Raw genomic sequence first — 23,414 nt, forward strand, 5'->3', positions numbered from 1 at the left:
AATATGTACGGGGTGTTCAAAAAGTCTCTCCGCAGTGCCGTATGATTGTTAGCCGCGCGTGCCGTATGATTAATCCCCCCCCCCGGTTTACTTGTTTACTTCCCTTCAAGTGGACTCTCCCAACATTTCTCTGTTCCGTTTATCTCAGCCAGCGTCAGTAGTATCGTTGGTGTGTTTCGTTACGTGGTGACGTGAACGTTTGAGTTTAGTTCCTTTGTTCGTTTGTTTCGTTTTTGTCACTGTTAAAATGCTAACCATTGAAGAACGCGTGTTTTTAGTCGAACAAGTGTTCAAAGCTGGCGGTAAATACACAGTTTCAGTTCGTCAAACATTTAATTCAATTTTCCCGGAGACAACACTCCCACATCTCGATACTGTGCCAGATTTGATTAACAGATTTCAAAGTACCGGTTCAGTGACAGATGCACCGAGAAGTGGTCGTCCTAGCGTTTTGTCTGAGGACATTTCCGATAAAATGTCCGTGAGTACGAACAAGTCAGAAAGAAAACTCGCCCAGGAAACGGTGTTAGAGTCGGAACGGCCCACACAGCTGTGAGGAAAAAATTAGAACTTTTCCCATACAAAGCGACAGTCGTGCAAGAAATGAAACATACTAATCATGGCAAGAGACTGCATTATTGTCAATGGTTCAAAAATTTCGTTCAACAAAAATGGAAGGGATATTCTTAATGAAACGTTTTTCACTGATGAGGCGTGGTTTATTTACCCGGGTACATGAACTCGCAAATTTCTCGTATGTGGAGTACGGCAAATCCATTGTGTCTTCATGAGGAACCACTTTATTCTGTGAAAATAGGAGTTCGGATTGCAATTTCTAGAGCCCGCATCTCGTGGTCGTGCGGTAGCGTTCTCGCTTCCCACGCCCGGGTTCCCGGGTTCGATTCCCGGCGGGGTCAGGGATTTTCTCTGCCTCGTGATGGCTGGGTGTTGTGTGCTGTCCTTAGGTTAGTTAGGTTTAAGTAGTTCTAAGTTCTAGGGGACTTATGACCACAGCAGTTGAGTCCCATAGTGCTCAGAGCCATTTGAACCATTTTTGCAATTTCTAGACGTCGGATTGTGGGTCCCATATTTTTCAACGAAACAATAAACGCACAACGATACTGCAGTGTACCCATTCATAGCAGAATACTGAACGGTTATTTTCAACAAGATGGTGCAACCGCGTATACAGCTCGCGTTTCAATGTCACTGCTTGCTGATGTTTTTGGTGATCGCATAATTTCACAGTGACTGTGGCCTCCACGATCGCTTTACCTAACACCACCTGACTTTTTCTTCTGAGGTGGAGCGAAAGCAACTGTCTATAAAAACCGTGCAAAATCCATCGACGAATTGAAAACTGCAATATCCACTTTCACTGCTTCTGTTGCAGAAGTGTTACAGCTTATGTTTGGAAACATGATTAGACGAATTGAATTGAGTATTCAACAACAGGGGGGGGGGGGGCGCAACTTTGAACATTTAACGTGAAATTTGTAAGTACAAATGAATATCATTAAATTAATAGCTTGTATTTCAGTGAGTTTCATTTCGGTATATTCACTGCGGCATACGGCACGCGCGGCTAACAATCATACGACACTGCGGAGAGGCGTTTCGAACACCCCATATATTGACCAGTTTTACAGCAAAAAGATGTTTACGGAATATGTTTTGCAACAAGAAGATGCTAACGGTGTGGTGTCACCGCCAGACACTTGCTAGAGCAGGCTGTTCCAGCTCTTCGGCTCCGTTGTGAGCCGCGGAGCGCTCCCTGCTCCAGGGAGCCGTGTCGCTCGCTGTGACCAGTCAAGTGGGCCGGCAAGCCGGCACGTGGCACGGCTGGCTGAGGCAGGCGGCAAGGCGAGCGTTTTGACGTGCCAGCTGCGTCTTACAAGATCGACAACCTCGTACTCATAGCTGCTAAGACGTGGTGACATGCTACACCAGGAAATACCATGTTCAGGAAATAAATAACAAACAACTGTTTTATAAGAAGTTGCATACTAAATTTATTGGGCCTCTGTAGCTTGACATTTTCTTTTCATTACAAGATCGGAAATATCAGGCGTCAAAGTGTTCGCAGCGTTAATGCGGAGGATGGCCTTCATTGCTGCATCCTGAAGAATCGATCGTTCTTTACTTTTTACTCTTTTCATTGCTGAGAAAAGCTGCTCACAACAATACATAGATCCAAACATGCACATGATCTGAGCGGCATTGTTGTGAAGCTTGGGAAATGTTTTTTGCTGTAATGGTCGATACCATCGTGACAAATCCAACGTGTTGTACTACCTCTGTTTCAACAAAGTTGAATTTTGCAAATCAATAATCTGCAGTTGAAGTGACGATGACAAGTCATCGGGATAAACTGAAAAAGGAGTGCTGAACGCCTGAAGTTCCATTTCCAAACTAGTGAGGTCTCGGAATCGTGTTTCAAACGACGTGATGAGCCGCTTTAACTTTGTCTGGTAATTGCCGAAAGTAGTACCTTCAGGTAGTTTTAAAGAAGCAAGACGATTGCAGAAGGTGAAATGTCCATTACTCATCTGCCTCTCAAATAAACGTAACTTTCCCATGAACGCTTTGATCTGGCCGTGCATATCAACGATTAGCTGCCCTTTGCCCTGCAATGACAGATTTAAATTATTCAGATGTATAGTTATGTCAGCTAGGAACGGCAAAGAAAACACCAAGAACTTTTCCCCGACTCAGCCAACGAACGGTACTCTGGTAAGCTATATCCCCATACTCCGCTTCCATATCTTTCAGGAGTCCTTTGAATTGGCGATGATTCATACCGTGACGCCGCACAAAATTCACACACTTCACGACATCTTTCATTACGCCACCTAGCTCTACTGTTTCAGCACACAGTGCCTCTTGGTGAATAAAACAATGAAGAGTCAAAATGTCTTTCCCGAATTCGTCCCTGAGTTTATTTTTCAAACGAGAAGCAAAACCGTGGTGACGGCCGATCATTTGTGGTGCGCCGTCTGTCGCTACAGAATGGAGCTTATCCCACGGCAAATTCATATTGTCCACTGATTCACAAATAGCTTCAAAAATGTCACGTCCTGTTGCGGTGTAATCGAGTGGTACCACATCCAAGAGTTCCTCAGTTACTTGCAGCTCCATGTCGACACCACGCTCAAAGACTGCAAGCAGTCCGATATGTCGGTGCTTTCGTCAAGCGCTAGTGAAAATGCAACAAAGCTCTCCGCCTTTTTCCTGAGCTGTGTCTAAATCTGCTTCCATGTCCAGGATTCGACGAGACATTGTTTGCTTCGACGATTGCCTGCACCTCCCTTGGAAACAAACATTCTGCAACTGCTACCATGCACGAGTGGTCCCACCGAAAACGGCTTGCCACTCGTCGCAATGATGTGAGCGACCCTGTAGCTTGCTCGAATTGCAGATTCAGTAGTGGTTTTTCCGCTCTCATTCACCTGAAAATTATAAACGCACTACAGAACACGAACTATGTTGCATGTTTTGATACCCTCCGTATTACGAAACCGTTTTTAAACTTACGTCTCCTGGTATGTCGGTCTTAAGCCTGGCTACCAGTTCTCTGCGTGCAGCGCCTGCTACCTGGTCGTAGTGCGCTGCGTGAAGACATGTTTAACGTCGTTGTATATTGTACCTCTTCGCAGAATTAAATACTTTGACATACAAGACACTGCGGACGACTATCCCTCTCAATGAATAGAAAGGTATCCTCCAATAGAGGTAGAGGGCTCCCGCGGCTAGTCATAGCTGTCATTGATCACGGATTATTGCGTCAGTTGCGGCTGCATGCGGCCAGGGGGCAGTGAGTTCGCTTTCCCCCTCCACGCGGGCTCCGAGCTGCCGCAGTGAGCGCTCCGGAGCGCTCCGGCTCCCTGGAGCTCGGTTGGACACACTTGCTAGAGGGTAGCCTTTAAATCGGCCGCGGTCCGCTAGTATACGTCGGACCCGCGTGTCGCCACTATCAGTGATTGCAGACCGAGCGCCGCCACACGGCAGGTCTAGAGAGACTTCGTAGCACTCGCCCCAGTTGTACAACCGACTTTGCTAGCGATGGATCACTGACAAAATACGCTCTCAATTGCCGAGACGATAGTTTAACATAGCCTTCAGCTACGTCATTTGCTACGACCTAGCAAGGCGCCATTATCAGTTACTATTGATATTGTGAATCATGTACCGTCCAGACCGACGTTCACCATTAATGGATTAAAGTTAAGTATTCCACCAGCTACGTCCGTTTTTCTAAATTCTAATTTCCTTGTCCTGTCCCAGGCCTGACGCCAGCCTGCGTGAGCTAAAACGCGTGCCTTTCGGCCTCCTCTAGTAACACGGTGTTGGCTCTCCTGCCAACCAAACCAAATGGCAACGGCCTTGCCGCAGTGGCTACACCGGTTGCCGTCAGATCCCCGAAGTTAATCGCTGTCGTGCGTGGCCGGCACTTGGATGGGTGACCACCCAGGCCGCGATGCGCTGTTGCCCTTTTTCGGGGTGCACTCAGCCTCGTGATGCCAATTGAGGAGCTGCTCGACCGAATAGTAGCGGCTTCGGTCAAGAATACCATCATAACGGCCGGGAGAGCGGCGTGCTGATTCCACGCCCCTCCTATCCGCATCCTCCACTGAGGATGACACGGCGGTCGGATGGTCCCGGTAGGCCACTCGTGGCCTGGAGACGGAGTGCCTTTTTTTTTTTTTTTTTTTTTTTTACAGAAAGATGCTAAAGACCTGAAGATGACTGCAGTGACTATTGAAACCGGTCGTGTAGAATAAAAAAAAAAACTTTGTATGCAATCTTGGCTTTTGAATCGTTTTTAACAGTTGAAACAGATCGCCCTTGAGTACTCCGAAAATGAGAAAATTAAAATAAAATAAATGTTACGGAGACAAGAAGGCACAGAAGCCAGTACTGTAATGGCAATGAACTCGGCGAGAATAGGCTTACTTCCGATGTAGGAGTCTGCAGAATACTCAGATTTTATAACTCCACATTCGGCGCAGTCTGATTATCATTGACAGCGCTGAGCCATTCGCAACGTGATTGGCGTCCGAGCCGTATGCAAGTACGTGACGCGCAACAACGACGAGCAGTCGATCTTGACCAGAAAGCCGCTCGTGTAAAATGTCCTCTAATCTGAGACTGCCTCTGCTCTGTGTGGAGTGCCGTACCGCGCCTTGCGTTTGGTTTGCAGAGCACTGCGGCGCGGCTCGGATCTTGGCGAAGCCCTCCCGCGTTTAGTATTACGCCTGTTGACCGCAGGGGGCGGTCGGGTTTCGACGGCACGAGCTGGCCGCGTGCAGCAAGGGCTGCCGGCAAAGGAAGGGAAGCGCACAGAGCCCCGAGGACTGAGTGCGCTGTAGCCGGCCAGATAGGGGGCCTTCCCCGCCCGCCGCTAAATCTCCCGGCCCGGCTGGGCCGCGGCCAAGCTCTCCTCCACAAATGGAGAAACACGGCTGGCTACTGCTTCCACGGCTCCCTCGCAGCACCAAGCGCTCGCTACGAAACACTCCAGGATGGCAGGAAATTTTTTTTTGTGCGGATTTTCTCGGCTTATTCGCACTCGCGTACCTGCTGTAGCCCAAAGCCCCATTTTGACCATTCTTTGTGGGTGTGCTGCCAGCCGCCAGCAAAGTAGCCAGTTGGGAATTGAAGTCAGTGATCAATGGACTGTGCCGAATGCGCAGTTCGAAATGCTGCAGATTGAGCATGCGCGGAAATGCATTGTTTTCGTGACACATAGCAAAGGCTGCACCAGAGTCCGGTATTTTTTCCTACCACTCCTCTCCCTTGTTGCAGACGTTCACTGAAGTGACGGAAGTCATGAGATAGCGATACCCATGTACACGGTGGTCCATTGATCGTGACCGGGCCAAATATCTCACGAAATGAGCGTCAAACGAAAGAACTACAAATAACGAAACTTGTCTAGCTGGAAGGGAGAAACCAGATGGCGCTATGGTTGGCCCGCTAGACGGCGCTGCCATAGCTCAAACGGATATCAACTGCGTTTTTTTTTTTAAATAGGAACCCTCATTTTTTATTACATATTCGTGTAGTACGTAAAGAAACATGAATGTTTTAGTTGGACCACTTTTTTCGCTTCGTCATAGATGGCGCTGTAATAGTCACAAACATATGGCTCACAATTTTAGACGAACAGTTGGTAACACGTAGGTTTTTTTAAATTAAAATACAGAACGTAGGTACGTTTGAACATTTTATTTCGGTTGTTCCAATGCGATACATGTAGCTTTGTGAACTTATCATTTCTGAGAACGCATGATGTTACACCATGGTTACGTGTAAATACCACATTAATGCAATAAATGCTCAAAATGACGTCCGTCAGCCTCAGTGCAGTTGGCAATACGTGTAACGACATTTCTCTCAACAGCGAGTAGTTCGCCTTCCGTAATGTTCACACATACATTGACTATGCGCTGACGCATGTTGTCAGGCGTTGTCGGTGAAGAAATCCGGGGACGTCGGATCCGGTGAACGTGCGGGCCATGGTATGGTGCTTCGACGACCATTACACCTGTCATGATATATGCTATTCAATAGCGCTTCAACCCCACGCGAGCTACTTGCCGGACATCCATCGCGTTGGAAGTACGTCGCCATTCTCTCATGCAGTGAAACATCTTGTACTAACATCGGTAGAACATTACGTAGGAAATCTGCATACATTGCACCATTTAGATTGCCATCGATAAAATGGGGGCAAATTATCCTTCCTCCCATATTGCCGCACCATACATTAACCCGCCAAGGTTGCTGATGTTCCACTTTCCGCAACCATCGTGGATTTTCCGTTGCCCCGCAGTGCATGTTATGCCGGTTTACGTTACCGCTGTTGGTGAATGACGCTTCGTCAAGAAATAGAACGCGTGCAAAAAATCTGTCATCGTTCCGTAATTTCTCTTGAGCCCAGTGGCAGAACTGTACACGACGTTCAAAGTCGTCGCCATGCAATTCCTGGTGCACAGAATTACAGTACGGGTGGAATCGATGTTGATGCATTCTCAACACCGAGGTTTTTGAGATTCCCGATTCTCGCGCAATTTGTCTGCTACTGATGTGCGGATTAGCCGCGACAGCAGCTAAAACACCTACTTGGACAGGTCGTGGTTGTTGTTTCACATGTGGCTGAAAACTTCCTGTTTCCTTAAATAACGTAACTATCCTGCGAACGGTCCGGACACTTGGATGATGTCGTCCAGGATACCGAGCAGCATACATAGCACACGCCCGTTGGGCATTTTGATCAAAATAGCCATGCATCAACACGACATCGACCTTTTCCGCAATTGGTAAACTGTCCATTTTAAGACGGGTAATGTATCGCGAAGCAAATACCATCCGCACTGGCGGAATGTTGCGTGATACCACGTAGTTCTACGTTTGTGACTATTACAGCGCCATCTGTCACAAAGCGAAAAAAGTGGTCCAACTAAAACATTCATATTGCTTTAGGTACTACACGAATATGTAATAAAAAATGAGGGTTCCTATTTTAAAAAAAAAAACGCAGTTGATATCCGTAGGACGTATGGCAGCGCCATCCAGCAGGCCAACCATAGCGCCATCTGGTTTCCCCCTTAAAGCTAGACGAGTTTCGTTCTTCGTAGTTTTTTCGTTTGATGCTTATTTCGTGAGATATTTGGCCCGGTCACTATCAATGGATCACCGTGTATATAGATGGCGGTAGTACCGCGTATACTAGGTGTTGTGTCTTGCTCATACAGCATAGACACAATGAGGTAGCTAGGTGCACGCTAAACTAACGCAGACGGGCTTGAAGTTCTGGAACATGAGACTTATTAATGAATAAGAAGAAAAGTACGTAGATGTTACTTAACTTTTATTCTCTTGTTGGAATACATCTCTTGAATATTAGTACGCTATAAGCACTGATACAAATGGCGCCTTGCTAGGTAGTAGCTATGGACTAAGCTGAAGGCTATTCTGTCTGTCTCTCGGCAAATGAGAGGAAAGCTTCGTACGTCTGGTCGCAAGCTATGTCTTCCGTACAACTGGGCCGAGGTCTATTCCGTGTCTTGTGACCTGCCATGTGGTGGCGCTAGGTTTGCGATTACACAGTGGCGACACGCGGGTCCGACATGTACTACAGGACCGCGGCCGATTTAAGTTACCACCTAGCAAGTGTGGTGTCTAGCGGTGACACCACATTCCTCCCCCGCAAATCGGCGAACGGTCGTGAGATAAGGCTTCCGCCCGCCGTGGGGAGGACCCCATGTTGACGTATGCGATGAGGTGGGGAGCCTAACAACAGGCGAGGCTGTGCCACCCGCACCCGGCCATTCGGTCCGAGGGGAGCTAGGAAACGCCTGCAAACCTAGTCCAGGGTGCACGTCAACATGAGGTGTATGCGCACGGAATGAGACAAGAGGGGCCGAAGGGTCGACCTCCATGTGGTCGGAGCACCCGACGGGCGAAGACGACATCTGGTCCGGAGCGGGCAAGAGGTCCATGGCGGAGGACGGCTGGTCACGGGAAGCGAGCGGCGGCGCGTGACCCAGGGAGGCGCCAGGCGGCTGCAGCGAAGCGTCTGCTGCGGGCGGCGCCGACGGCGGCTGCGGCGGCTGCTGCGGCGGCGCGACGCCATGAGGCAAAATGGAAGGCAGCGGCGGTAACACCTGGGGATGAGGCGAGCCAGTAGATGGGTCCCCAGGGCGCTGACCTGACGGCTCCGTCGCTGAAAGCAGACGGGGAGCGGCAGAACCCAGGCGACGACAGAGGCGCAGCTGATTGAGATGCCGACGCACCTCACCAGAGGCCCCCAAAACCAAATACATCGCGCGGCCGAGGCAGCGAAGAATGCGCCCTGCGAGCCAACGCCGTGAACCGCGATAGGTGCGATAAGAGACAACGTCGCCAGGAGCAAAAGCAGGAGTCTGCCGCTGCACAGGAACCTGATGTGGCGGATGCAGCAAAGACATCAAGGTGCGATGAGAACGACCATGGAGCAACTCAGCCGGCGAGCGACCATCGCGGGGCTGAGAGCGATACGAAGACAAAAAGAGTAACAAAGCGTCCTCCCGAGAATGCGACTCTTTCAACTTCAACGTCTGTGACTTGAAAGTCCGGACCAATCGTTCAGCGGCACCGTTTGACTGAGGCGAAAACGGCGCGGACGTCAGATGTTGAATACCATTGGCCTTGCAGAATGACTGAAATTCTGCGGACATGAATTGTGGGCCATTGTCGGAAACAATAGTCTGCGGAAGACCCTCAATGCAAAAGATAGCAGACAAGGCTTGGATTGTGGCAGAAGACGTCGTGGAAGACATCCGGACAACAAAAGGAAAATTACTGAAAGCATTGACCACAACCAACCATCGAGCATTCCAGAATGGACCAGCAAAATCGATATGCAAGCGTTGCCAAGGGGAAGTGGCTTTCGGCCATGCAAAGAATTTCCGCGGCGGTGCGGATTGTTGTTCGGCACACGCCACGCAAGAGGAGCACATATTCGTAATCGCAGCATCGATTCCGAACCAAGTACAGTGCTGACGAGCAAGTTGTTTCGTGCGCACTATACCCCAATGTCCTTGGTGAAGAAGCTTTAAGACCGAGGACTGTAACGAACGTGGGACCACGACTCGGGATTGATCATTATCAGAACGCAACAACAAAACACCACGTCGTACAAAGAGTCTCTCCTTGTGAGCAAAAAAACGGCGAACCAAAGGATCCTCGATCCGTGACTTTGACAAGGCCATTGCGTAGCAACAAAACGCAAAACAGTAGCAAGGACAGGGTCAGCAGCTGTGGCTGTAGCGACACGACGAAAATCAATCGGAAACGATTCGACCACGTCATCGGTTTCCGAATCAATGAACATGCAAGCAAGTTCGGAAGAATCGAATGCTTTATCCTCAGCAACAGGCAAACGGGACAACGCATCAGCGTTGCCGTGCTTAGCAGTGGACCGATACAAGATATCGTAGCGGTACTGCGAGAGAAAAAGCGACCAGCGAATGAATTTCTGCGCTGTACGTGGAGGTACAGGCTTGGTCGGATGAAAAAGCGATGTCAAAGGTTTGTGGTCGGTGATGATGGTAAAGTGACGACCATACAAGAAGTCATGGAACTTGGTAACACCAAACACGAGAGCTAAAGCTTCTTTCTTTATTTGTGAATAATTTCTTTGCGCAGATGAGAGCAATTTTGACGCAAAGGCAATAGGGCGATCATGCGAGCCATCCTTGTGCGCAAGCACAGCACCGATCCCGAAATCCGATGCATCTACCATCAACAAAAGGGGTTTCTGGGGATCGAAAGGCGTAAGGCAAGTATTTGAAAGTAACGCCGATTTCAACTGGCGAAAGGCGCGTTCGCATTCCGTCGTCCAGACGAACGGAACACCTTTACGGCGTAAGCGATGAAGCGGAGCTGAAATGGAAGAAGCATTGCGCAAAAATTTATTATAATAATTTATTTTACCCAACACACTCTGGAGCTGTTTCAAATCTTGCGGAGCAGGTAAGTCCTGTATGGCACGGAGGTGCTCTGGACTCGGATGTATACCTTGGGCATTTATGACATGCCCCAGGTAGGGTAAGTCCCGAGCAAAAAACACACATTTGTCCTTCCTCAAGCGAAGACCATTTTGACGCAAGACCTGAAATAATGTTCGGAGATTTTGCAAATGTTCGGCTTCTGTCTTTCCTGAGATCACAATATCGTCCAGATAGTTCGCAGCAGTAGGGACCGACGCACAAACAGTTTGTAAATATTGCTGAAACAAAGCAGGGGCGGATGCACACCCGAATGGCAGTCTTTTGAAGCGATACAAGCCAAGATGCGTGTTAACCACTAAGACGCACTGGGATTCTTCGTCCACAGGTATCTGCAAGTACGCATCTGCGAGGTCCAATGTGGAAAAATATTTTCCCGGGCACAGTTTGGCAAAAAGATCTTCCGGGCGGGGCAAAGGAAAAGTAGCAGTCACAAGTTGTGGATTCACAGTTGCCTTGAAGTCCACACAAAGTCTCAATTTTCCGGAAGGTTTTGGCAAAATGACTAAGGGTGAGGCCCAGAGAGAAGCCTGCACACGTTCAATTACACCTTGAGATTCTAAATCGTGCAATGTTCTTGCGACCTCATCACGCAATGCGTGGGGAACATTGCGCGCTCTGAAAAATTTCGGTTGCGCGTTGTCTTTCAATTCCAAATGTGCTTCATAGTTCATAGCGCAACCAAGGCCCGGTGCAAAAATGTCTGCAAATTCTTCACAAAGACTAGAAACACTGGCGGAAGGCACAGTCTGATTCACTGATAGGACCTGATTTACTATAGACAAATTAAACAATTGAAATAAATCTAAACCAAACAAGTTCACTGCAGTAGAAGAACGAAGAACGTAAAATGATACAAGTTTTGTTTGTCCCTTGTATGTTGCAATAAGGCTGCACTGTCCTAACACAGGTATATGCTGTCCTGAGTAACTATGTAACTTAACATTTGCGGCACGCAATGGCGGGGCGCCCAGTTGTTTGTACGTGTCGTGATTGAGCAATGAAACTGCAGCTCCGGTATCGAGCTGGAAGGGGATCACTTTGCCTTCAAAGTCTAAGTCCACAAAAAGTTTATTGTCCTGCTGACGACAAGAGCGACTGTCACGTGCAATTTGAACTGATACAGGTACAGAAGCACTTGCGACTTTACGGGATTTCCGGCGACGTCGACGCACACTTTTGGTGGGACGAACACAGTCACTGTTAGCTAAAGTGTCACTGGACGGGTGGGAATGAACTACATGAATGTCCATGGGCGAAGGTCCACGAGCCCGATTGTCCTGGGTTCGATTCCGGCGCGAAGCAAAAGGCCTGGAATTTGTGTGATTGTCTGATCGAAGCTTTTTCTGGCAAACTCTTTGAACATGTCCTTTCTTTTGACAGTAAAAGCAAATAGCTTGGCGTGACGGGCAATTTTCACGCGAATGTCTAGTTGCACACCGCGGGCATGATTTCACTGCAGTTGCTTGCTTACGCGGCGCACGTGTTTGCAAGGCTGCCGCTGCTGTGCGGACGGGCGCGAGGGCCGTTTAGCGTCCCGTGCAGCGGGCCCGGCGGGGCGATTAATGTGACACACTGCTGGCGAAGTTTCAAATGAGTCCTGAGCAAAGTCAAGTGTGTCTTGCCTATCCAATATGTCTATCACTTGTTGAAGGGAGGGATTTACGAGTTTCAAAATCTGTTCCCGTATGCGAACATCAGAAACGTTCTGTGCTATTGCATCACGCACCATAGTATCTGAATAAGGGAGGCCACAGTCACATTCAAAGGCACACTCCCTAGTAAGTCCTTGCAAAGTTGCAACCCACTCCCTATTAGTCTGACCGGCCGTACGTTTTGTACGAAAGAACGTATACCGTTTGGCAACTACATTTACTGTTTCTTTGAAATAGGCATCTAAAGCAGACAAAATTTCTTCGTAGGACAGAGTTGCTACGTCGCGTCGGTGAAACAATTTCACTATCACACGGTAGGTAGACACACCGACACAAGAAAGCAAAAACGGCTGCCGCTCTTTACCTTGAATTCTGTATGCTGCTAGGTGAAAGTTGAACTGGCGAGACCATTCGTGCCAGGTCTCTTCGGCCGCCACGTATGGCCGAAAGGGAGGTGCAGCAGCGTTTTGTGGCAGCGGTAGCGAAGAAGCGGCGGCCGCCGCATCGGTTTGCAGCGCACGTTGACCCTGGACGAGCTGTCCAAGGGCTTCCAATAACGCCTGCGTCTGCTGATTCTGCAAGCGAAAAAATTCGGACAGTACATCTGGAGATTGTGGCGAAGCCATGACACAAGCAAATCAGAGCAAAGTACAATCAATTTATGCGACGTGGGTGCGGCACCACTCCTCGGCGCCAAATAATGTTGTGTCTAGCTCATACAGCATAGACACAATGAGGTAGCTAGGTGCACGCTAAACTAACGCAGACGGGCTTGAAGTTCTGGAACATGAGACTTATTAATGAATAAGAAGAAAAGTACGTAGATGTTACTTAACTTTTATTCTCTTGTTGGAATACATCTCTTGAATATTAGTACGCTATAAGCACTGATACAAATGGCGCCTTGCTAGGTAGTAGCTATGGACTAAGCTGAAGGCTATTCTGTCTGTCTCTCGGCAAATGAGAGGAAAGCTTCGTACGTCTGGTCGCAAGCTATGTCTTCCGTACAACTGGGCCGAGGTCTATTCCGTGTCTTGTGACCTGCCATGTGGTGGCGCTAGGTTTGCGATAACACAGTGGCGACACGCGGGTCCGACATGTACTACAGGACCGCGGCCGATTTAAGTTACCACCTAGCAAATGTGGTGTCTAGCGGTGACACCACACTAGGTATGAAAGGGCAGTGTGTGTGGGCGGAGCCGTCATTTGGGCTGAGGTGATTCATGTGAAAAGGTTTCCGGCTTGATTATGGCCGCACGACGGCAGTTAACAGACGTCGAACGCGGATTGATTATTGGAGCTAGAAGCGTGGAAGATTCCATTTCGGAAATCGTTGGGGAATTCAGTTACGATGCGCCAGAGCCATACGCCGATCACGATGGTCTTCTCTCTCGGTAGTGCCACATGCCACATGGCCGTCCGGAGCCCGGTCTTCTTGCGACCAGTGACCACCGCTGCCAGCAATAATGTACAGTCGCTACTTCCCTGCTAATTGTTTCTGCAGTACCACAGAAGGAACGTTCAGCTTCTCGTAGGCCTACTACACGACCTTGCTCTAACTCAGTGACGTGTTGATAATGTTTTGTTCGAAGTTTTAAAGGCATGCTTGACAAGCATCAAGTCACGACGTCCAACCAACCCCAAAGGTTGGACCGTTAAGCGCTTGTTTAAATCAAACCTGATGTGTATCCTTATAGTGTCGCTACCAGCGCCACCTCTTAACGCCGGTTCCCACTAGAGCGCGGCAGCGCGGCGTGCGGCAACGGCAGCGGCAAGCGTTTTCCGCTTTGACGCGGCGGCTCGCGGAATTGGCGTGCCCACCTGGAAGCGGCAGATGCTAGCTGTAGCCAATGACGGACAGCCACTGAGGTACGGGGTGGGACCCACCGAAACGACCGGTGTGTTTGAATAACTATGTTTTACACCTACATGAAGGAAAGACGAAGTTGGGTGAAGACATACTAATTTTTTCATTTTCTGTACAATGTACTCTTTCACACATTTCATTATTCATGTTTTCTCATTTCAACATAAACAGATTTCATGACTACCATTCATGATTATTCACTATCTCCTAACACAGTGAAACAATGTACGATAAAAGAGATTATTCAGATAGCTAAGCGGGACAAAAATTTAAAATGTGATACGGTAGCAGGTACACGAAAACAGTAAGAACACAAAGGCTTGGGGGAAGGGATGAAAGTGGAAGCCACCTGATAGAATTTCCCACAGAGCATAATGTAATCATCGCCAGCACCTTGCTTAAGAATCATGAAAGAATAATATATTTTTGGAACAAAGTTTTCGAAACCAAATTTTAAATTATAAGACATTTCCTGGTGCAGACGCAAACCTACAATAATTTATTGGTTACGAGCTGCGGTTTACAACTAAAGAGACAGTAAACGGTAGCAAATTAAGGAAATGGAACTTGAATAAGTCAAGACCCACAGTTTTTTGATAACCTTGAAGTTACCGTAATGCAACGACTGGCTGAAACAGAGGAAGGAATCCGCTAGAATACGAATGGATATCTTTGGGAGAAGAAGTGGTGAATGCAGCAGAGTATGTGAAGGGGAAGAATGTACAGTAGAAATCGTTAGATAAAACGTGATATATTAAATTTGACACGAGGGAAAAATATAAAAATGTAGCAAGTAGAGTAGGCCATCGGAAATAGAAATGTCTAAACATGACGTTAACAGAAAGTCCAAAATTGCAATGCGATTTTGCTCTTGGAAAACATAGGGGAATGAAAATGAGAAAGAACAAAGAAAACTTTGCTCAAAGGAGAAGCAACTGTCAAGAACTCATTTGGCAAAGCCAGAACTAAGCAAATGAGAGAAGGCTAGAAAGTGGAAGGAATATGTAGAGAGGAGAGGGGAAGGGGTTGTACAAACTAACAGAAGCACAATGTTAGATTCCTGTGAGATGTCTGAACACGCAAGGCAATACTGATCCTACCACTTAGCTAAGTAGACACACTGAAGAACTGCGAAACTGTATTTATAGCATATGCATGTTTAGAGAAAGGTTTTGACAATCTTAATTAAAATATTCTTTGAAACTCTGGAGATGTCATCGATAAAACACAGGGCCACAAGATTATCTACAACTTGTACAGAAACCAAACTGCATTTCTAAGACTTCAATGACTTGAAAGGGAAGCAGTAATTGAGAAGGCAGAAGTAGAGAGGATATAAAATGAAGACTGTGAATAGCAACAAAAGCGTTCTGAAAAAGAAAATTTGTTCACATCGAATATAAATTCTAATGACTGGGTACTACTTTACAAAGGTATTTGTGTGGAGTGCGGTATTTGTGTGGAGTGCAGCCTTGTATGTAAGTGAAACGTGGGCGATGAACAGTTCTGTCAAGAAGACAATGGACGCTTTCAAAACGTGGTGATCAATAAGAATGCTGAAGATTAGATATGAGGATCGTGTAACTAAAGAAGAGGTACGGAATTAAATAGAGGAGGAAGAGGAAATTATGGCACAACTTTGACATGGGTGATAGTATTATGATAATAATCATCTGTTGAAATGCTATTCTACTATTTTATCTATTAATGTAAGCAGTGAATTTACTCTTCCATGCAGTCCTCCACAAAACATTTAAACCGAAACTGAAATCAGCTGAACGCCAAATCTTTCAACCACTGTCTGACAACTACTGCATTCACTTTCAACTTTCTATAACTATCACTGGCTAGCCACACACACATACAGATATAAGGAGAACAGAAGTAAACAAACATTAGTTTTCAGCATATAATTCTTTAGGTTGGCAACATGTACATAAACAAACCAAACAGGAAGGGACATGAGGTGAACACACTGTAGTTACGACTTCAAATCAGTGTTTCCGGTAAAATGTCTATAGCTAGTGACAGAAGAAAAAAAAACATGAAAATGTGCTTATTTTCCATAATCTACATTTTAGTTCAACCTCCAGCATGCGACTAGGTGAGGGGAAACGCACATGTCCGCCAAAAACTCGATTCACGGTAAGTAATCAGTTATTCATGTAAAAAAAGATGTGAACTGTTTTATAATCTGCAAGTATCACATATCAAAACAAAACTGAATCATTCTAGATTCCACCGAAGATGCCTTAAAGTAAAAGGCGAGACGCGTCTTGAACCAATAAAGTACACTGGATAAAGAAAAAAACGTTTGTTACTTCCAAAGGAAATAATCAATAGCTGTAGATACTTAGCAAATTACATCTTATGACATACCAGTAAATTAGTCTCGGTTTAACTTCTCATTTCACATGCTATTAAATGCCGTTTAAAAAAATTCATCTATCCCTTCCGAAAAACTGTAGTTTCTTTCATATCTCGGTAGATAAACAGATTTAGGATATTTATCATGTGACGAAATGCATGACTTTTGACAAGTTATCGTATGCAAAAAAATACTTTTCGATTTCTTGAACCGTTTACGAAATTTGCAGTTGATACAACCACATGGTTTACGACGAGCAGGACGAAGTACCGGTCGCGTCGCGAGCAACCCGCGTGCGGTCGCCGCACAGCCCGTCCGCCGATCATTCAATATCTCGAGAACGGTGATAGCTATCGTTCTGCTCTCAGCTTTAAAAACTATTTCGATATGTTGACTAAATTTCATACGCAATAATGTATTACCTAAAATGAACTGTACGCAAAGTACACGCAATGCGTTTTTACCTCTGCACACACATTAAAATTTCGTGTAAAGGTTTACGTAAATGCGGTACAGCAAGTAACCACGACGAATAACGAAAATAAATTCGGTCCTTTATCGAGAGAAGATATCAGGCCGTAACATGCCCAAGAATCAAATTTTTCTACCGAATAGTTTCCTTGGAATCGGATGATAAGTATTTCATAGCTGCCGCCGCGTCCGCGCCAGCGGTTCGGTGAAGTTCGTGTGGCTCGGGGTTCCGTACCTGACGTCACACTCAGCACTTTCTGTGATTGGCGGCGCGCACCTGGAGCGCGGCACGCGGCAGCGGAAGCGGTTCGACGGTTCGACATGGGCAAACCGCGACGGAGAGCCCGTCGCGACGTGCCGCTGACGCCGTTTCCATGGCAACCACGCAGCTGACGCGCGGTTTTGACGCGCGGCAGCCCTAGTGGGAACCGGCCTTTATGCTGTGGCGCGATATTTGACTAAAGGTGATCTCTCTGATATAGAAACACGCCTACCCACTTTCGTTTATCTCCCGCAACTGTGTCTTGGTATGGGCATTCGTTTTTCCGCCAGTGTAGAAAAAACTTTTCTATTGAAAACTATGTAAACAGTGGAAAAGTCTGATCTATTGAAAGACAAAGAAATGTTCCATGTTACATGGCACTTAAGAAAATAGATAAGGATACAAATAACAAACTTAAAAGACATTATTTACCGCCGTGCACTTACTGTTTGTTGTGTTGGTATGTATATATTTTCTCGAGGAAATGGATGTTGATGTTTTGAAATACTAGGACGCTTGTTGTTTTACTTCCTTTCTGTATACAAGGTGTAAATTTTAAGTTGACAAACCAGAATAACTCGAAAAATACGCTTCACACGAAAAAACGTGTAGAGTCCAAAGTTGATTATGTTCGAGGAGGACATCTACTGGTGCTAAAATTAGCCCGCCACCCCAGTCCCCTGGGGTTGGGGCTGGAGGCAACTTTAAAATTTCAAATGGGAACCCCTCATTTTTTATTGCAGAATCAGATTCTACATAAAAAACTACGTACATTTTGCCTTAAACATTTGTTTTGATTCTTGATAGTTGGCGCTGTAATTCAAAAAAATCCATGTTCTCATTTTTGCGTGGAAAATGGTTACTGCTCAGATTGTCTCCGAAATCGTTTATATAGATAATGAACAGCAAAGGGCCTATAATACTACCTTGGGGAACGCCAGAAACCACTTCTGTTTTACTCGATGACTTTCCGTCAATTAGTACGAACTGTGACCTCTCTGACAGGAAATCGCAAATCCAGTCACATAACTGAGACGCTACTCCATAGCCACACATTTTCACTACGAGCGGCTTGTGTGGTACAGCTCGTTTTGAATTATCGTGAAGTAGGGGAGAGAATGTTATTGATATTATACAGAATTTTGGGTAGACATCATTAAAATAAAGGCGCTTTTCTTTGCGGCGGAATCTTCTCACGAAATTTCAATCACCAACTTTCTCCTCGGAATACGAAAATTTTTTGTTGACGCTGACCTACATTGGGAGACGAATCGTTATATTAAAATAAGGGGCCGGCCGCTGTGGCCGAGCGGTTGTAGGCGCTTCAGTCTGTAACCGTGCGACCGCTACGGTCGCATGTTCGAATCCTGCCTCGGGCATGAATGTGTGTGATGTCCTTAGGTTAGTTAGATTTAAGTAGTTCTAAGTCTAGGGGGCTGATGACCTCAGATGTTAAGTCCCGTAGTGCTTAGAGCCATTTGAACCAAAATAGGGAAATCAGAGCTGGTACGGTAAGATACAGGTATTCGTTTTTTCCGCACGCTGTTCGAGACTGGAATAATAGAGAATTATTGTGACGGCGGTTCCAAGAACCCTCTGCCAGGCACTTAAGTGTGATTTGCAGAGTACCCATGTAGATGCAGATAGATGTATACGTTTTTCTTGGCGTGCCACGTGCCCGCAACGCATTCCACCTCGCTGTGACAAGTGGTCAGTATTTTTGCTCATCGTGTATGTGTGTGAGACGTAGCAGCGCCAGCCGGTATCGATTTGTGGCCGAGGCAGACGGGTTTGTGACGGGTGTTTTGTGAGGCATTTGGCGGTATCTGGAGGAGAGGGGCGCCCGCCACCTGGTGGAGGTGTCGCGGCCGGCGCTGCACGGAGCGAGGCGTTCCGTTCGATACGGCCGCGTCTCTGTGAGCTCTAATTGCACGCCGCGCTCTTTGATCGGCGCGCCTTCGTCCTCGACCCTTGTTCCCTGCTGCAATTACCGCGCCAGCCGTTGCCCCCTCTCCGCGCAGCTCGAAGAAACCGGCCGACGCAGGCTAATGCATTACTGTGGTGTAGCCTAGCCCCGTGCCCGTCTGTGGCGTTCCGCCGCTAAGTACGCCTCTGCGCCCTTCTCTGCATTGTTTTATTCATCTGTGACTTCAGATGTTCAACCCGGCCTTTAATTTCGCCAGAGGACACGTCACTGCGTGTTTCCCCGGCAGAATATCACTGCATGGTGTATACGAGGTCTTTCGATAGTAAATATTTTAGCAGGTAGCAGTAGCGTATACAGGATGTTTCCGTAAGACGGTGCAAAACTTTAACAACACGTAGAGGACGGTTCAAATGGCTCTGAGTACTATGGGACTTGACATCTATGGTCATCAGTCCCCTAGAACTTAGAACTACTTAAACCTAACTAACCTAAGGAGATCACACAGCACCCAGTCATCACGAGGACGTAGAGGATGCTTCACGAACAAGTTCAGGTAGGGACTTCGTGTTGGAGAAGCCAGCTTAAGGAGATAACAGGAATAAAGTCACATTACTGTGTACTTTTTTATTTACACTAGTTACAGTTAACTGCAAACACCGTCTTTGACACAATGGCCGTACCATTTGTACTACATCTTCCAAAATGTACTGAAACTGACGGTCATGAACCTCAATGCAAGCGTGACGTCGGCGAACAAGTTTCTGACGCACCTTGACAAATCTCTCTGGTGCATTTCGAATCACATCACAGGCAGCTACAATTCTAGCAACTAATTCCATCTTGGTGAACACTCGTGTCTCATACACAACTGACTTTATACACCCCCATAGGAAATAGTCAAGGAGATCCAGGTCACGTGACCTCGCAGGCCATGCAATAGGGCATCCCCTTCCAATCCAGCGACCAGGAAATACAGCATTGAGATGGTTCAAAATGGCTCTGATTACTATGGGACTTAACATCTGAGGCCTCAGTCCCCTAGAACTTAGAACTACTTAAACCTAACTATCCTAACGACATCACACACATCCATACCCGAGGCAGGATTCGAGCCTGCGACCGTAGCGGTCGCGTGGTTCCAGACTGTAGCGCCTAGAACCGCTTGGCCATTCCGGCCGGCACTGTCGTGCTGTGTCCACATCCTCTCACGAACAGCCAAGTGCACAATGTAAATACAATAGCACCAAAACCTGCATCATGGCTTCCTGGTAATCAGGTTCGTCCTCCTTGTTTCCATGCAGGAAATAAAGAATGTACATATAAATAAACAGCACAATACGTGTAAACTTGTACGCATTCAGTTGTAAATAAGCTGGAAAACAGTAACTCTAGACGAAGCGGTAGACATGTTTACTTCCATATGTCCATAAGTTGGCTTCCCTGATGCCAGGTTCTTTACCTCAAATTGTTCAATGGAGCATTCACTATGTCCTATTACATTTTTGCACTCTCTTACGCAAACACCTTGTAGATCGCCACTGTCGTCAAAGTGTGATATCCTGCCGCAAAATATTGGTTGCGGTGGGGTAACGCAGGTAAACTACAAGAAACTAAAGGTCCATAATAAGTAGTAAGTTAGATCTTCGAGACTGGACGCTTGATGAACGGGAGTGGGATTGGGACAGTGAAAATACAGTCTCCTGACCATTAGAGAAAGGCTATACATGAATCATATCGTCCCCAGCAGAGATGTGATTCATTTAGTGGCAGGACAGGGCCTATACCCCGAATACATACAGGTTGACAATTACGGAACTATATGAAAAAAATGAAAATTAGTTATAAACTACAGCGTGCACACACTTTATTGAACATGTAAACGTCACTGCAGGTATTTAGATTTGGGGTATGATATGTTCGATATGTCTACCATCATTGTCGATGATGTGGCGCAGACGTGTCGGAACAATGATGCTGTCGATGACCTCCTGAATGGCTGTTTTCAGTTCAGCAGTGGTTTTGCAGTTATTGCTGTACACCTTGTCTTTAATATAGCCCCACAAAAAGGAGTCGCATGTGTTCAGAGCTGGAGAATATGGCGGCGAATCCAGGCTCATGCCAGTGGCCTCTCGGTACCCTAGAGCCAGAATGCTATTCCCAAAGTGCTACTCTCGGACATTTAACACTCTCCTGCTTCGATGGGGTCGAGCTCCGCCTTGCATGAACCACATCTTTTCGAAATCAGGATCACTTCGGATAATGGGGAAGAAATCATCTTCCAAAACCTTCACGTACCGTTCGGTAGTCACTGTGCCATCTAGGAATATCGCACTGATTATTCCGTGATTAGTCACGGCACACCGCACAGTCACTCATTGAGACTGACGAGACTTCTCGATCGCGAAATTCGGATTCTCAGTGCCCCAGATTCGGGAATTTTGCTAATTGAGGAACGCGTCCAAATGAAAGTGGGCTTCGTCGCTAAACCAAAGCAAACCATACTAATTCCTATCATGCCCCGCGGCCAACCATGATTTTGAACGTCCTAACGCAATCCGTTCAGAAGTTATGAAGATTTTATTTCATGTAGATCAATAATTGTCACTTTGTACGTAGAATAGGATAGAGACTGTCTCCATTGTGTGACTGGCGATTTAGCATATTTCAGTTTCTTTCACTAACTTCAGTAGCACGGGACCCGTCATAGTTACCAAGGTAGTGGGTCACTCTGTGGTGTTAACGAAAAAAAAAAAAAATTCACATCCTACGCTAAGTGGAAGATAGGAGACATGAACCCCCTCAGGGCGAAACGACGTTCCTCATTGGGAATGCCAACACACTCAAGTTACTGAATATAGTCACAAACAGTACATCTAGGAATGAACTAAAGAAGCTTAGCGTAGGTATTAGAGGCAGAAGTACACGTACAAGAGACGTTAGCAGAAGAGAGAGAGAGAGAGAGAGAGAGAGAGAGAGAGAGAGAGTACGAGTGATGAAAAGGTATGAATGAACGGCGGTAGTGACGACGGTGAGAGAATGATACATGCACAAGTAGCGGAAAAATATTCTGTGACCAGTCAAGTCTTGCATTGTGTTTGACTGATAAGAGTATATTTAATTGTAATTTACTATAATATAAATACTATCTTTTAATGCGAACATTTTTAGGTTAGGCTTTACCGTGACTGTTACTGACATTAAATGAAACAACAAGTTCACTGTTACCAGTCACGGTGACTGGTAACACTGAACTTGTTGTTTCATTTAATAAATACAATCGTTATTAACAATAGTATGGTACTGTCGTTTACAAATAATACTGCGGATAGCTCGATGTTCTTGCCGAGTCGCTGGCTTCCTTCTCCGTCTGCCTCCACCAGCAGTCATAACGGCAGGGAGAAGCCTGAAGATGGCCTGAGGAAAGGGTGTAAACCGGTTGCTTTTTTTTTTCCCCCCCCCATCAGTCTACTGACTGGTTTGATGCGGCCCGCCACGAATTCCTTTCCTTCATCTCAGAGTAGCACTTGCAACCTACGTCCTCAATTATTTGCTTGACGTATTCCAATCTCTGTCTTCCTCTACAGTTTTTGCCCTCTACAGCTCCCTCTAGTACCATGGTAGTCATTCCCTCATGTCTTAGCAGATGTCCTATCATCCTGTCCCTTCTCCTTATCAGTGTTTTCCACATATTCCTTTCCTCTCCGATTCTGCGTAGAACCTCCTCATTCCTTACCTTATCAGTCCACCTAATTTTCAACATTCGTCTATAGCACCACATCTCAAATGCTTCGATTCTCTTCTGTTCCGGTTTTCCCACAGTCCATGTTTCACTACCATACAATGCTGTACTCCAGACGTACATCATCAGAAATTTCTTCCTCAAATTAAGGCCGGTATTTGATATTAGTAGACTTCTCTTGGCCAGAAATGCCTTTTTGCCATAGCGAGTCTGTTTTTGATGTCCTCCTTGCTCCGTCCGTCATTGGTTATTTTACTGCCTAGGTAGCAGAATTCCTTCATTGACTTCGTGACCATCAACCCTGATGTTAAGTTTCTCGCTGTTCTCATTTCTACTACTTCTCATTACCTTCGTCTTTCTCCGATTTACTCTCAAACCATACTGTGTACTCTTTAGACTGTTCATTCCGTTCAGCAGATCATTTAATTCTTCTTCACTTTCACTCAGGATAGCAATGTCATCAGCGAATCGTATCATTGATATCCTTTCACCTTGTATTTTAATTCCACTCCTGAACCTTTCTTTTATTTCCATCATTGCTTCCTCGATGTACAGATTGAAGAGTAGGGGCG

Source organism: Schistocerca nitens, chromosome 2, assembly GCF_023898315.1.
Source record: "Schistocerca nitens isolate TAMUIC-IGC-003100 chromosome 2, iqSchNite1.1, whole genome shotgun sequence".
Lineage (NCBI taxonomy): Eukaryota > Metazoa > Arthropoda > Insecta > Orthoptera > Acrididae > Schistocerca > Schistocerca nitens.